Source organism: Conger conger, chromosome 14, assembly GCF_963514075.1.
Source record: "Conger conger chromosome 14, fConCon1.1, whole genome shotgun sequence".
Lineage (NCBI taxonomy): Eukaryota > Metazoa > Chordata > Actinopteri > Anguilliformes > Congridae > Conger > Conger conger.
Window position 1 is genome coordinate 3,829,288 of NC_083773.1, and position 12,885 is coordinate 3,842,172.

Genomic DNA, 12,885 nt, shown 5'->3' on the forward strand with positions numbered 1-12,885 from the left:
TAGAGAGTTTCCTAAAATATTAAGTATGTCTCTCAAAGGCAATATTCCGATGAGTTATCTGACATACCATCCCTGCCACAATACCTATCAATCTAGTTTGTAATTGGCATGTCTTTGTTGATTAATTTTGTGTAAGAGTTGTCTATTTGCTTATTTGCCCTTGTAATAAGGGCTGATTAATTAATTTGGTTTTTAATACTATTAAGTGCTTTATTGGTTCCAATTTTGAAAATATAAGGATATTAGTTGAGAAGAAATGTAATTCACATTCACACAGTATATTAATATCCTGTTAATATCCCTTTTTAGAAAGACTGCTAACGATCATGTGGGCAACTCCATGGTAACTCAATTCAATGGGACATTGACTTCATTGTGATGCTGAACATACCTGAATTGTGGTATTACATTATTGGCATTTGGCAGACGCTCTTATCCAGAGCGACGTACAACAAAGTGCATACCCATAACCAGGGATAAGTTCGCTGAAAGACCCTAGAGGTAAGTACAATTTCAACTGCTACCTGTACAACAAAGATAAGGACAAGGGCCAATTTTTTTTTTTTTTTTTTTTTTTTTTTTTTGAACAAACAAACAAACAGAGCAAAAGTCACCAAAGTTAACTATCCAAACACTGCTTACCTAGCCAACTAAAAATATCGATACACAAAGCAAGTCACAGAGACAACAATTAAGGATTAAGGTTCACAGGGAGGTAGGGAGGGATGGGGAGAGGTGCTGCTTGAAGAGGTGTGTCTTCAGCTTGCGCTTGAAGGTGGGGAGAGATTCTATAGTTCTGACCTCAACGGGGAGTTCGTTCCACCACCGTGGAGCCAGAACAGACAGTAGTCGTGAGCGTGAGGTGGAGGTTCTGAGAGGGGGAGGTGCCAAGCGGCCTGTGGAGGCTGAACGAAGAGGTCTGGCAGGGGTGTAGGGTCTGATGATTTTTTGCAGATAAGCTGGGGAAGACCCTTTAACTGCTTGGAAGGCTAGCACCAATGTTTTGAATTTGATGCGAGCCATGACAGGCAGCCAGTGGAGGGAAGTAAGCAGGGGGGTGACATGCGAGTATTTGGGAAGGTTGAAGACCAGACGAGCTGCTGCATTCTGGATGAGTTGGAGGGGTCTGATGGCGGACGCTGGGAGGCCAGCCAAGAGGGAATTGCAGTAGTCCAGGCGGGACAGAACCATCGCTTGGACCAGGAGCTGGGTTGAGTAGGGGGTGAGAAAGGGGCGGATTCTCCGTATGTTGTATAGGAAGAACCTGCAAGACCGGGTCACCGCCGCAATGTTCTCGGAAAGGGACAGTCTGCTGTCCATCACCACGCCGAGGTTCCTTGCACTGGGTGACGGCGTGAGTGTGGTATCCCCGAGGGAAATGGAGAGATATGGTATGTTAGACTGACAGCTTCTAGGCCACAGAAAAATGACTCAAACATCTACTTTTGTATCATTTTGGCAAGACATGGAAGATCGGTAACTCGTGTTACAAAAAGTACATGGTTATAATGCTAAATACAGTTTATGTGACATTCTCCTCATACTGAACAACCATGGTACAAATGATCCTGTGTTTTTATGGCGTGAGTGAGTAAGCAGCGTGATCACATTAGAGTATTTTGCATAGTTATCAGTAATGGGACCACAGCGAGCACATACACTCAGTGAGCACTTTATTAGGTATTTATTAGACTTATTTTTTTTAGACTTCCACTTAAGTGTTATGATGCGTTCGTGTGTTCACAGATACTCTTCATTCCATGGTCAACGTCACTTAAAATCACAATTTCCCCCATTCTGATCGCTGATGTCCACATTAACTGAAGCTCCTGACCTGTATGATTTTATGCCTTGTGCTGCCACACGATTGGCTGATTAGATAATCGCATGAATAAGCAAAAAAAAATATATAATTGTAATATAACATGAGTTAGATCTGTTCATCTTATTAGGCTTTCAAAGTGTTATATAAAAACATGATCACTCAGAATTCAGATGAGCTTTTCCACATCTTACGCCGACACACTAATGTTTTTGTTTTATTCCACATTTAGAAAACGTAATTCATATTGTATCATAAACCTTTTGAAGGAAAAATGCATGCAAGGTATTATTCTTGTTGCATAATGCGCAATCTATTCAGCCAGGGAATGACTTTGCTATTTCGGGTTGAGCATTTTTGTCATATTGGATGAACCAGAGAATAAATCAGTCCTATGGCTTTTATTCCCTCAAAACATTTTAGACTGTGTACGAGTTGCCCACATCACATCACATTTGGACGCAAATATACATTACTCCAGTCAAGCACTTTTCTTTTAGGGTCTGTTTTCTCTTCACGGTTTTACTGTGCTAGAATTGGCATTGCTGCAGAAATCACAAAATGACAGGCTTAATTAGGCTATTTAAGATTATTTATTCATTAACCATATATTGAGTTGAGTTGATTGGAATAGCCTGCCACGGGAACGATTCTTATGAATTATCACCATTCCTGCTACCTTTGTGGCAGACGCAGCGTGCATTTTCGACTTGATAAACATTGTTTACTGAAGCTTTTACTGAAGTGTTACTGTTATCACTGTCACTGACTCCTCTTTCATGCCTTTCTTGTGGTTTATAAAATTGAATTATGTGAATGGTTCTCACTGTAACATCTTAGTTTTACATGATGGTTGTAAAAGGGCCATTCTGGCGTTTGTGAACTCATTGGCTTGCCATGTGGATATCTTTTGATATGCAGTGGGGACTATTCTACAAAGGCAGTAATCCCAGAAATGGACCCCAAATTTGCTGTGCCGACCTAGTGGCTTCTTTGGCCACCCTGTTCTCATTTTACTGTGTAATTCCTTCACATGTAGGACTATAGGACATCACTCTGGATAAGAGCGTCTGCTAAATGACTATAATGTAACGTAATGTAACATGTAATACTGCATGTCATACCGGTGTGTGCAGTATGTAGCACATTATTTATCTGCATTTTATCTGTATGTACTTTCCGGTATGGAACTGTTCCTACATTCAAACGAACAATGTCATCCTCAATTCAAATGACCTCTATTTCTACCCCAGCGTCTTGGTGCTGATCAGAACAAGTAAGAATATAATTTTCTTGTTAATTTCTGATGATACGCCCTCATAATTATGTCCTACATATTCAGAACAGGTGAAGAAACACCATTACGAAGTGTGACCCAGAAAATTGATAAGTCAATTTTGATTAAGAAATAATTATTGAGAAAAGAATGAGACTGGCCAAGAGCCTCTGTCAATTTTTCCTCCAGGAACATTTTCATGCTGTGCATTTAGCGAGGGAAAACAATTAGTTTCTCCATTACTGAAATAAACCCATTGAAAATGAATCAATTCGTGGACAGAAAAGCCATTTATCTTTTTAGTTACAGTGTAATGGTATTAGAGACTAGGACAGCCGGCTTTAGTTCAAAGTAAGGACACCTAACTATAGTTAGCCTGTCTGCCAACGTTAAAATGGTGTTACAATGGTGTCATAACTGTATAATAACGTCCTTATTACACAAGTTACTCCATACGTGCGTTCAAGACAGTGACCGTTCACAGCAAACTATGTTTGCAGCAAACAGTTAATGTTTTAGTGTTTACGATTTTAAATTAACATTCCAGTTAGTTCGGCACCAACGCATATTGAATACAAATGGATGCGACTTAGATTTAACAATGCCAGCTAGTTGATTCGTTGCTTATCTGCTATTTCTTTTTTAAAGTAAGAACAAATACTACATTGATTAAAGTGTATTGTAACAGCAAACTAATTGTCAGCGTTTGTTCTTTCCGCATCTTCCCCATCAGCAGCCATTTCTGTTCGTGGCGCGTTACCCTTAAAATAGTTAGCTAAATAGTTATAAGCATGTTTTTGTGGCAAACAGAAAAAAGTTTGAATATGTTGGCGAACGTTAGCTAACGTTTGTGATTTTGAACACACTTCACGTTTCACAATGATTCACTTATGGAAAGCCCTTCGTGTTGCTACACGGTGGACTCCAGAATTATTGGCACACTTGATAAATAAGCACAGAAAGTGCAGTAAACTAAACAATAATTCAGTTATTCACATAAGCTTTATTTTCCCATATGCGTAGAGTAGTGCACTTTATTAATGATTCAACGGAATCAACCAAAGTCTTATATTTTTCAAATAAAAAAATATTTCCCCATAAAACAGGTTCCACAATTATTGGCACCCCTGGTTTAATATTTTGTGTAAACACCCCTGGCAAAGATGACAACCATGAGACTTTTCCTATAATTTGTGATAAGGTTACAGAACACATTTGGAGGGCTTTTTGAACATTCCTCCCGGCAGAACTTTTCAGAATCATTGATATCCTTGGGGTACCCCCCTCTTCATGTTTTTCATGGGATTTAAGTCATGGGATTTTTGTTTAAACAAACATTTAGAAAGTAAATTGTTAAATCAGACTGTAAAGTTGCAGAATAAACACACGGAATAAAGCTGCAAGAACGCAGATGGGAGGAGAGGGGGAAGGGGTTGCCTCACATTTGAAGTCTGTCTTGAATGTTTTATATTTTGTGGTTCAGTGGGTCGGAGAGCTCTGCTACAGCTTTCAAAACAATATGAATGAGCGTGTTCAGAGGAACGATGACTGAAAGGCAGAACGATGGATCACCTTTCCCTCTCTGACACCTTGGGGCTGAGAGCGCGAGGAGGTTGTTTGAGAGCTTTTTCAGGAGCAGGCAGACGCGTTAGCTGGTTGCCGCCGCTCGACTTGGCCTGGTCGCAGGGCACGGGATCGCACACTAGCCGAGGGCCCTCGTCGTGCATTCGTGGAACGCGTTATTGTGCTTTTCCCACTTTCATTAACATGCTCATTTCATGAAATGTGCCCCTTTGAACTGGATGCATGTCAATGCATTTTCAAGACATGTCAGAATCTGTGCTGGATTTGCTGGATTCAATGTTTATGACTGAATTGTGCTATCCAGTCTGCGATATCTTCAAAACGTGGGTCCCTCGATTGTCACTGTGTGTGTGGGTATTCCCACGCTGTGCTGTTTTTTGGGGGAATGAAAGACGAGAATATTCATGCATTTGCGAGCACACACATTTTGGTAAAATTGCCTTCTTCAAAAAAAAAAAAAAAATGCCTACATCCTTTGGGACTGGATGAAACTGCTATAACAAAACGGGATAGGTTATCCCAGCATCTGTGAGGCTGCATATACCACCATGGGGTCAGGTTCAACCTCATTTTGTTATTTATAATATGTGGGGTATTGTAAGGAGCACTCCATCCACCCCCCCCCCCCCCCCCAAACCCCTGCAGTTATGTATGTCTGCTGTTCATTGTAAAAAATAAAATAAAAATGGTTTTAAAAGTTTCTGTTGCATTTTAAATGCACCTGGAGGGGTGGGGTGGTATTCATTGACCTGTTTTTTTTTTTTTACCGTTTTAAGGGCAGTTAATCATTTGAGGGGGACATTAGTGCACGCACAGTGACAGTCTCACACTCAGTTCTGACTGCTTATTTTGTGTTTCGGGAAAACAAAACTTTGCTGCCGCAGATTTTGTGTAACGCTCCATAGATCAGAAGCAGGTCTATGCAGCTCTGTTGTATCAGCTTCATTTTTCTCACTACCTACAGTACTGTGTGCGCTGCTTGTTTTCATGCAACTCGCCAAGCCGAGTGCATATAGGGAAATTCACAAGGGCAACATTTTGTTTGTAGTGTATTTTTTATTTATTTTTTTGCCTCGAGAGCCCTGATGTTATAAATGAGGGGTACTGAGGGCTCATTGAGCTACAGTGGCCCTGAAAATGTTATTTATTACGTGCTGATCGTAGCCAACGCTTCACCTTATTTCCCCTCAGGGCAGTGATCCCAGACTGGCGACCCAGGGGTAAATCATAGCCCACTGTGGGGCGGCCTGTAGCGTAGTGGTTAAGGTAAATGACTGGGACACCCAAGGTCGGTGGTTCTAATCCCGGTGTAGCCACGATAAGATCCGCACAGCCGTTGGGCCCTTGAGCAAGGCCCTTAACCCTGCATTGCTCTGGGGGGAGGATTGTCTCCTGCTTAGTCTAATCAACTGTACGTTGCTCTGGATAAGAGCGTCTGCCAAATGCCAATAATGTAATATAATGTAATGCAGTCTTAGACTTGGATCATGGATAAGATATTCAGGTACGTCAAAATATTTTTACTTTGTTTACTTCTGTAAAAGTGTCAGCATTCCTCCCACTGGTGATAGAATGCGTGCAAGCCTGTTCATATTTAAAGGTGTGTATATGATTTGCATTCATATTTCATATCTTTGTAGTCATTTCATTAATTTTAAAAAAGGTTCTCTCCCCCAGGAACGAGTCGTTTAAGAGCCTGTTGTCAGAGCTGTTGTCTTAAAGAAGTGAAGAAATACAGGAAACACCAGGGCTGTCATCCAGGTAATCTCTGTCGGGTAGTTTATTACAATATGATTAAAGAATCACTTAAAATATGAAAATAGATATAGAAAATATGATAGAGAGCCATGGGAAGTCTATTAGTTAAAGATGTCAGTTTTCTTCACAGTTCATTAAACTTGCAGTATTTTTTCAGAGATAAGGATGAATTGAATAAAAATGAAAAAGTAATACTTTACACACTTAACAGAACAGATTTGTTCTCAGTGAGTTGAATGCACACCTCCACCCACACGCAGATTCAGACGCACGCACAGACACACACACACCCACAAACACACACACACACACTCATCAGTTATGTTGCCTGGAACAAAGGTTCCTGCTGGTATGTGACCATACATTCTGGCCATTCCAGCTGGACTGCACATTTGCTGAAAATTACTTCAAATGCACCATATAAACTTTCTGCATGTTCAATTATCTCATTCTGGGAGGTTGAACATTGCACTGTTCTGCAAACCTTGACATATGACACGCAAAAGAGAATTAAGATAAGTATTCCTAAAAATCAACGCTAACAAACGTGTGTTTGATGAGCTGCCTGTTCCCCCTTCCAGGTAAGTGCATTTGCCTGCGTCACTGTTTTCAAGAGGGGGCACGGAGGGCTGTGAGCTAGTGATTTATCTCCAGTGCCACCAGCCAGGCTATATCCGTACACACTGGCATGCATGCACTCGTAAATGGCACCGTCAAGAATCTGGATAACGTGTTTTGGTTGTCAGAACTGGAAATATATTCCCCTTACATTAACTGTTCTCCAAGTTTGGCTCAGTGACGCAATGGCAGGAAGCCAGCTGCCCAGGTCTGCAGGTGCTAAAACATGGCCGACTGTTCATCTCAGGACCTGGATCACCCCGTATCACACTTGATTTAAGGCAGGGGTGCGCAACAAGGGCCGATCCGTTTCAGGATTTTGTGGCAACTTCTGGGTCTTAATTATTTAATCGACTTAATCATATCTCATCTGACATGTGCATGAGTACCGGCTACAGCTGCAAGACTGCAACTATGTCCTAATGATTTTACTGTGCTCAAGTACAGGCCTGAACTAGGGTCATTTATTGAGCTGTCAGCAAATTAAAAACAAGGCAATTGGTTGGAACAAAAACCAGTATGCAGACCGGCCCTCGAGGACCGGAGTTTGGAATGCCCAGTTACACTATTTACATTATTGGCATTTGGCAGACGGTCGTATCCAGAGCGACATACAGTTGATTAGACTAAGCAGGAGACAATCCTTCCCTGGAGCAATGCAGGGTTAAGGGCCTTGCTCAAGGACCCAACGGCTGTGCAGATGTTATTGTGGCTACACCGGGATTAGAACCACTGACCTTGCGTATCCCAGTCATTTACCTTAACCACTACACTACAGGCCGCCCCACATGTATTTTGTTTATTGGCACTTCCTGCCATGTCCTCTTCTGTGGATACAGGATGTGCTCTCCTCTGGAGCACGTGACTACACGGCAGTGTTCAGGTTGGGCTCACACATACGTGAGTTATGAGTCAGTAACCTTTCATGTAACATTAATTTACATTATTGGCATTTTGGCGGATGCTCTAATCCAGAGTGACGTACAGTTTTTTTTTATCTCAATGTGACTTCCTAGTCAAATAAAGGTTTATATCTTTATATACATTAATCAACATTTTCAATTTTCCACATCAATGTAAATGTGCCAGAGTTAGCTAATGAGCATCTGTATTCCCTAGCCTGCCTGTCCTGGACTGTGGGGGGCAGGCTGAAAGGACATTTCCTATCCAGACACTCTGAAACGTCAGAAGAACATTTAAAATCTACAGAGGGTGGAGTTTGACGTACACTTGATTTACTCGGCGAAATAACAGAGCTGCGGACAGATGCCTGAGCCGGGTGTTTATTGCTGCAGGTGTGGTCTCACTGAAACAAAATGTATAAGTGATTAAATTTGGCGTCATTCACAGCGAAGACTTCTTCAAAGGAATTAACTAGATTTACTGTGCCACGACGTACACTTTCTCTTCGATTCGATACAACACCGGAAAATAACAACTCGGGGCTTCACTTTGACGATTTACTGAAACTTGAAAAGACACCAAAGGAGCATGCCAGAAGTGTGACTCCTTTAGGGAGTGTCCCTGCACGGAAAAGTACCGTAATCTCCTGCATCCTCACGGACTGTGCGCTACCTCGCATTACGTAAAGTACACACTACTAGTGCAGTGCATAGTACTCATACTAGTTTTGAGGTGAATTTGTAAGTAGGCCTGCGGGACCGTGTGATTTTCGGCAGGATGTGTTTTACAAAAAGTTTTTGATTGCCTATGAATAATAAGCAGAATTTTTAAGCGTGAATTTTTTTGCTTAGTCATTTCACGGCTGGTCTTGTCCAGAGTGCATTGCAAATTGCATACAAAGAGGTTAGTTAAAGAGCAGTGTTATTCAGAGTTATTAGGGCCGCGACGCATATTAAACGTCTTTATAGTAGGCGCAGGAGGGAGTCAACCGTCTGCATCAAAGTTACTCTGCATTGGATTATGGGAGTTTACATGAAAATGGGGAGAGGTGAGGCTGTTAGCTAGGTAGGTGGCTGAATTGAAAAAAAAAAAAAAAAAACTTGAGCAGTCAAGGCAATAATGTAATGTGCTATTTGTTGCGGCCGTGTGAATTCTTAAAAGTGCTTGCAGTCAGCTTTCTTGCCGTTAGTTGCTGTGCTGTTGTTTTTTTGTTCGACGATGTTAGCGAGCCAACTTCACCCCGGTGCTTCGTCTGCCTGGCTTCACCACAGACCTGGCTGTAGTGGTGGCAGGGAGGGACATTTTACAGCCGTTTCAGTTCCCCAGTAACCTGAGCGCACATGTGATTCTTCACAAGGCGCACGCTCATTTTCAGCGCCTAATGCAAATGTGCTCACTGGATTTATTTTGTTGTTTTTTTTTTTCACCATTCTTTGCAAACTCTAGAGCAGAGGTCACCAACCCTGGTCCTGGAGAGCTACTGGGTCTGCAGGTTTTTGTTTTCACCTTAAAATCGGCACCGTGTTGAGACCCAGGTAAGCAGGTGAGGTGAGTTCGCTGTGTAATCATCTGCTCTAATTGATTAATTAAGTGCAGAGTAACAGCGAAAACCAGCAGACCCTGTAGCTCTCCAGGACCAGGGTTGGTGACCTCTGCTCTAGAGACTAGTGTGTGTGAAAATCCCAGGAGATCAGCAGTTTCTGAGATACTCAAACCACCCTGTCTGGCACCAACAATCATTCCACAGTCAAAGTAACTTAGATCACATTTTTCTGATGGTTGATGTGAACATTAACTACATGACTGCATGCATTGCCCTGCTGCCACACAATTGGCTGATGAGATAATCGCATGAATAATTAGGTGTAATAAAGTACAAATGTTCCTAATAAAGTGCACTCTCCCAGGAGGGTGTTTCCATGAAACGTGAAGCTCAGTGAAGTCTGAGACGGTCCCTGGGTGTACTGTTCTCAGACCGCCTATTCATACCTTTTCATGCATAGCATATCTTTAATCTTTAAACCCACATATCGGTGGCCATGCCAGTCCTTCTTTAGTGAGGTTTGGTACTCTGTTGTGTCATTGTCACAACATGCTTCTGAAAATGATTTATATTTAGGATAATATTTGGTTAGAGAAATAACTGCCATATGGGTAGATTGCCACAATGGGTAACTGCCCACTAAATGCTTATATAACTAGGTAAATACCTTTGTAGAGCAAACGGTTAATTCAATTGAATCTAGTAGCACTTCTCTGTCTGTCAAGCCATATATTGTAGTGCTGTATTTTGAGAGAGACAGATTTTTAGACAAACAGCACTGACAGTATAACACACCACTTTGCTGGTGTATAAACGTCTGCATCGATAAGAGTGTGTGTTCGTATTGTCTGCTGTGTCAGAACTGATTAACATCTGTAAATAGTATGCACTGTCGGGACCTCTTCTTCTGTGACCTCCAACCCTTGGTGCACCCTGACGACAATATTGTTCAAGCTAGCATTCACTAAACTAGCGTGATATGCACAATAACAGAATATCATCAGTCATATCAACCAGGAAAGAAGCAGGGAATGTTTTTTTATTCATTTAAAATTGCATTAATAAATGAATAGTCAAATGATAAAATACATAAGCATTATTTTAGTGTTTGCAGAGAGTACTTTAATATGCTCCATGTGTGGTTTGTGTTTTACTAAACGATACTGTGTAGGTTATGAAACAGGGTCTAATTTTGGAGCACTGAGCCTGTAAAAACAACTTAAATGTAGAGACCGTATGTCATTCAAGTGTTAATGTACAATTGCGTTTCTGAATTTCAAGTAGCCTTATATTATAACATAACATAACATAACATAAGGTAATGGTGAGAACAGGCCATTCAGCCCAGCAATGCTCGCCTTTTCCTACCCCTAAGTGTACCTACTGCCTAGTTTGCCTACAAGCTAAGTAGAATCTAACACCGTATCAAGCCTGGTCTTGAAAGCCCCCAGTGTTTCTGCCTCTACTCCATGCACTGGCAAGCTATTCCACACAGTGACCACTCTCTGCGTGAAAAGATACTTCCTAATGTCTGTGCGGAATTTATCCTTTCCAATTTCCATTTGTGCCCTCTCGTTCCGCTAACTAACCTGAACTCAACCTGAAGAATCCCCCGTAATTAATTTTGTTAATCACTTTGCTAATTATGGCCTGAAATGTAGTGGTGTCAATTATCACAGGTGCACATATGGTGAACATAATTCAAATAAACAGCTCGGTCACAGTTTGTTTGCTTTCAAGAGAACAGTGATGCAGCAATGAAATCTCCACAAAAACCCAAAAGTCATGAATGAGCATACAGACTTCAATAACCCCCCCCCCCCCAACACTTGAGAGTGCAAATTCATTTTTCTGGACCCTTCACCCAGTAAACATAAATCATGCAAAAATATATGGGGCTGTCCAACTGATGTCAAACCATTATTAAATGCGTGTCTCGTGGTGACATTTTATGTAATCTTTTCTGCGTTTTGATCTTGAAATCGGCGTACAGGAGCATCACAGAGGGTCTCACCCATTTGTCACTGCAAATTGGTTAGGTGACAACTGAACAAAAAAAAATAAAAAAAAATAATAAAAATGAATAGAATTTGCAGGGCTCTGCAGAGTGTGGTGTGTGCACTCTTGTTTTCTCGTGTGCTCTCTGAAATACTCCAGCCCCCGCTCGGATCTTGAAACTAGATTGTCATTTCCATATGAAATTATTGTCTACATAAACTGCGGAACATAACTGAGGAGACATTGATAATGCACTCCATTAGGTTAGTGCGGCATAGCCTGTGTGCCTCTTATCTCAGTGATGGTGGCTGTTGCCTCATAATAATTGGACAAATATTTTCCAGTGCAGACACTATCAGTAAAGGCTTTTTATCACAGCCATGCTGGACAGGGTACATTTTCAGGAGAGCGTTAACTGCTGCATGTACACTCAGTGAGCACTTTATTAGGTATTTATTGGACTTCTACTGCTGTAGCCTGTCCACTTTGTGGATGTGTTGTGTGTTCAGAGGTACTCTTCTGTATACCACTGGTGTAATGTGTGCTTATTTGCGTTACTGTCAGCTTTGACCAGACCAGCCATTCTCCTCTGACGTCTCTCATTAACAAGGCGTTTATGTCTGCAGAACTGCTGCTCACTGATTTTATTTGTTTGTTTTTTGCACCTTTCTTTGGCAATACTAGAGACTAGTGTGTGTGAGAATCCCAGAGGATCAGCAGTTTCTGAGATACTCAAACCACCCTGCCTGCTACCAGCAATCATTCCACGGTCAAAGTCACTTAGGTGACTTTTCCCCATTCTGATGGTTGATGTGAACATTAACTGAAGCTCCTGACCCATATCTACATGATTGTATGCATTGCACTGCTGCCACACAATTGGCTGAATAAGTAGGTGTTATAAAGTAAAAATGTTCCTAATAAAGTGCGTGGTGAGTGTATATCAGATGTGTGGACAGAACATAATAATGTGTGTTGTTTTGCTTTGGTTGGCTGTGCCATGCAGAATGTAGGCCTCATTAATGTGTTCAGGTCATGTATCCATCTGTTGGACATTGGAGAATGAGGCTAATTGCAGTGGAACTGGAGTTCTTGCCATTACATAAACAAGCCCACTTCTCTTGATTGTCAGATGGCATAATGCAAAATAATGTTTAAGTTTAATAACCAGCAGTGTTTTATTTATTGCACTTACACAAGTGATAATTTAGCCTATGTATATAATAAGCAAGCATGCTTTATTAATGCACACAAATTAACTCAGAACATATTCTACAAATTAACTTTGCATTCCTTTACCAAGGCAACAAAAAATATTAAAAATAAATTATATACATATGTGCTTTTATGTTTTTTTAATTAAAATATTGAAGTTATTATTGA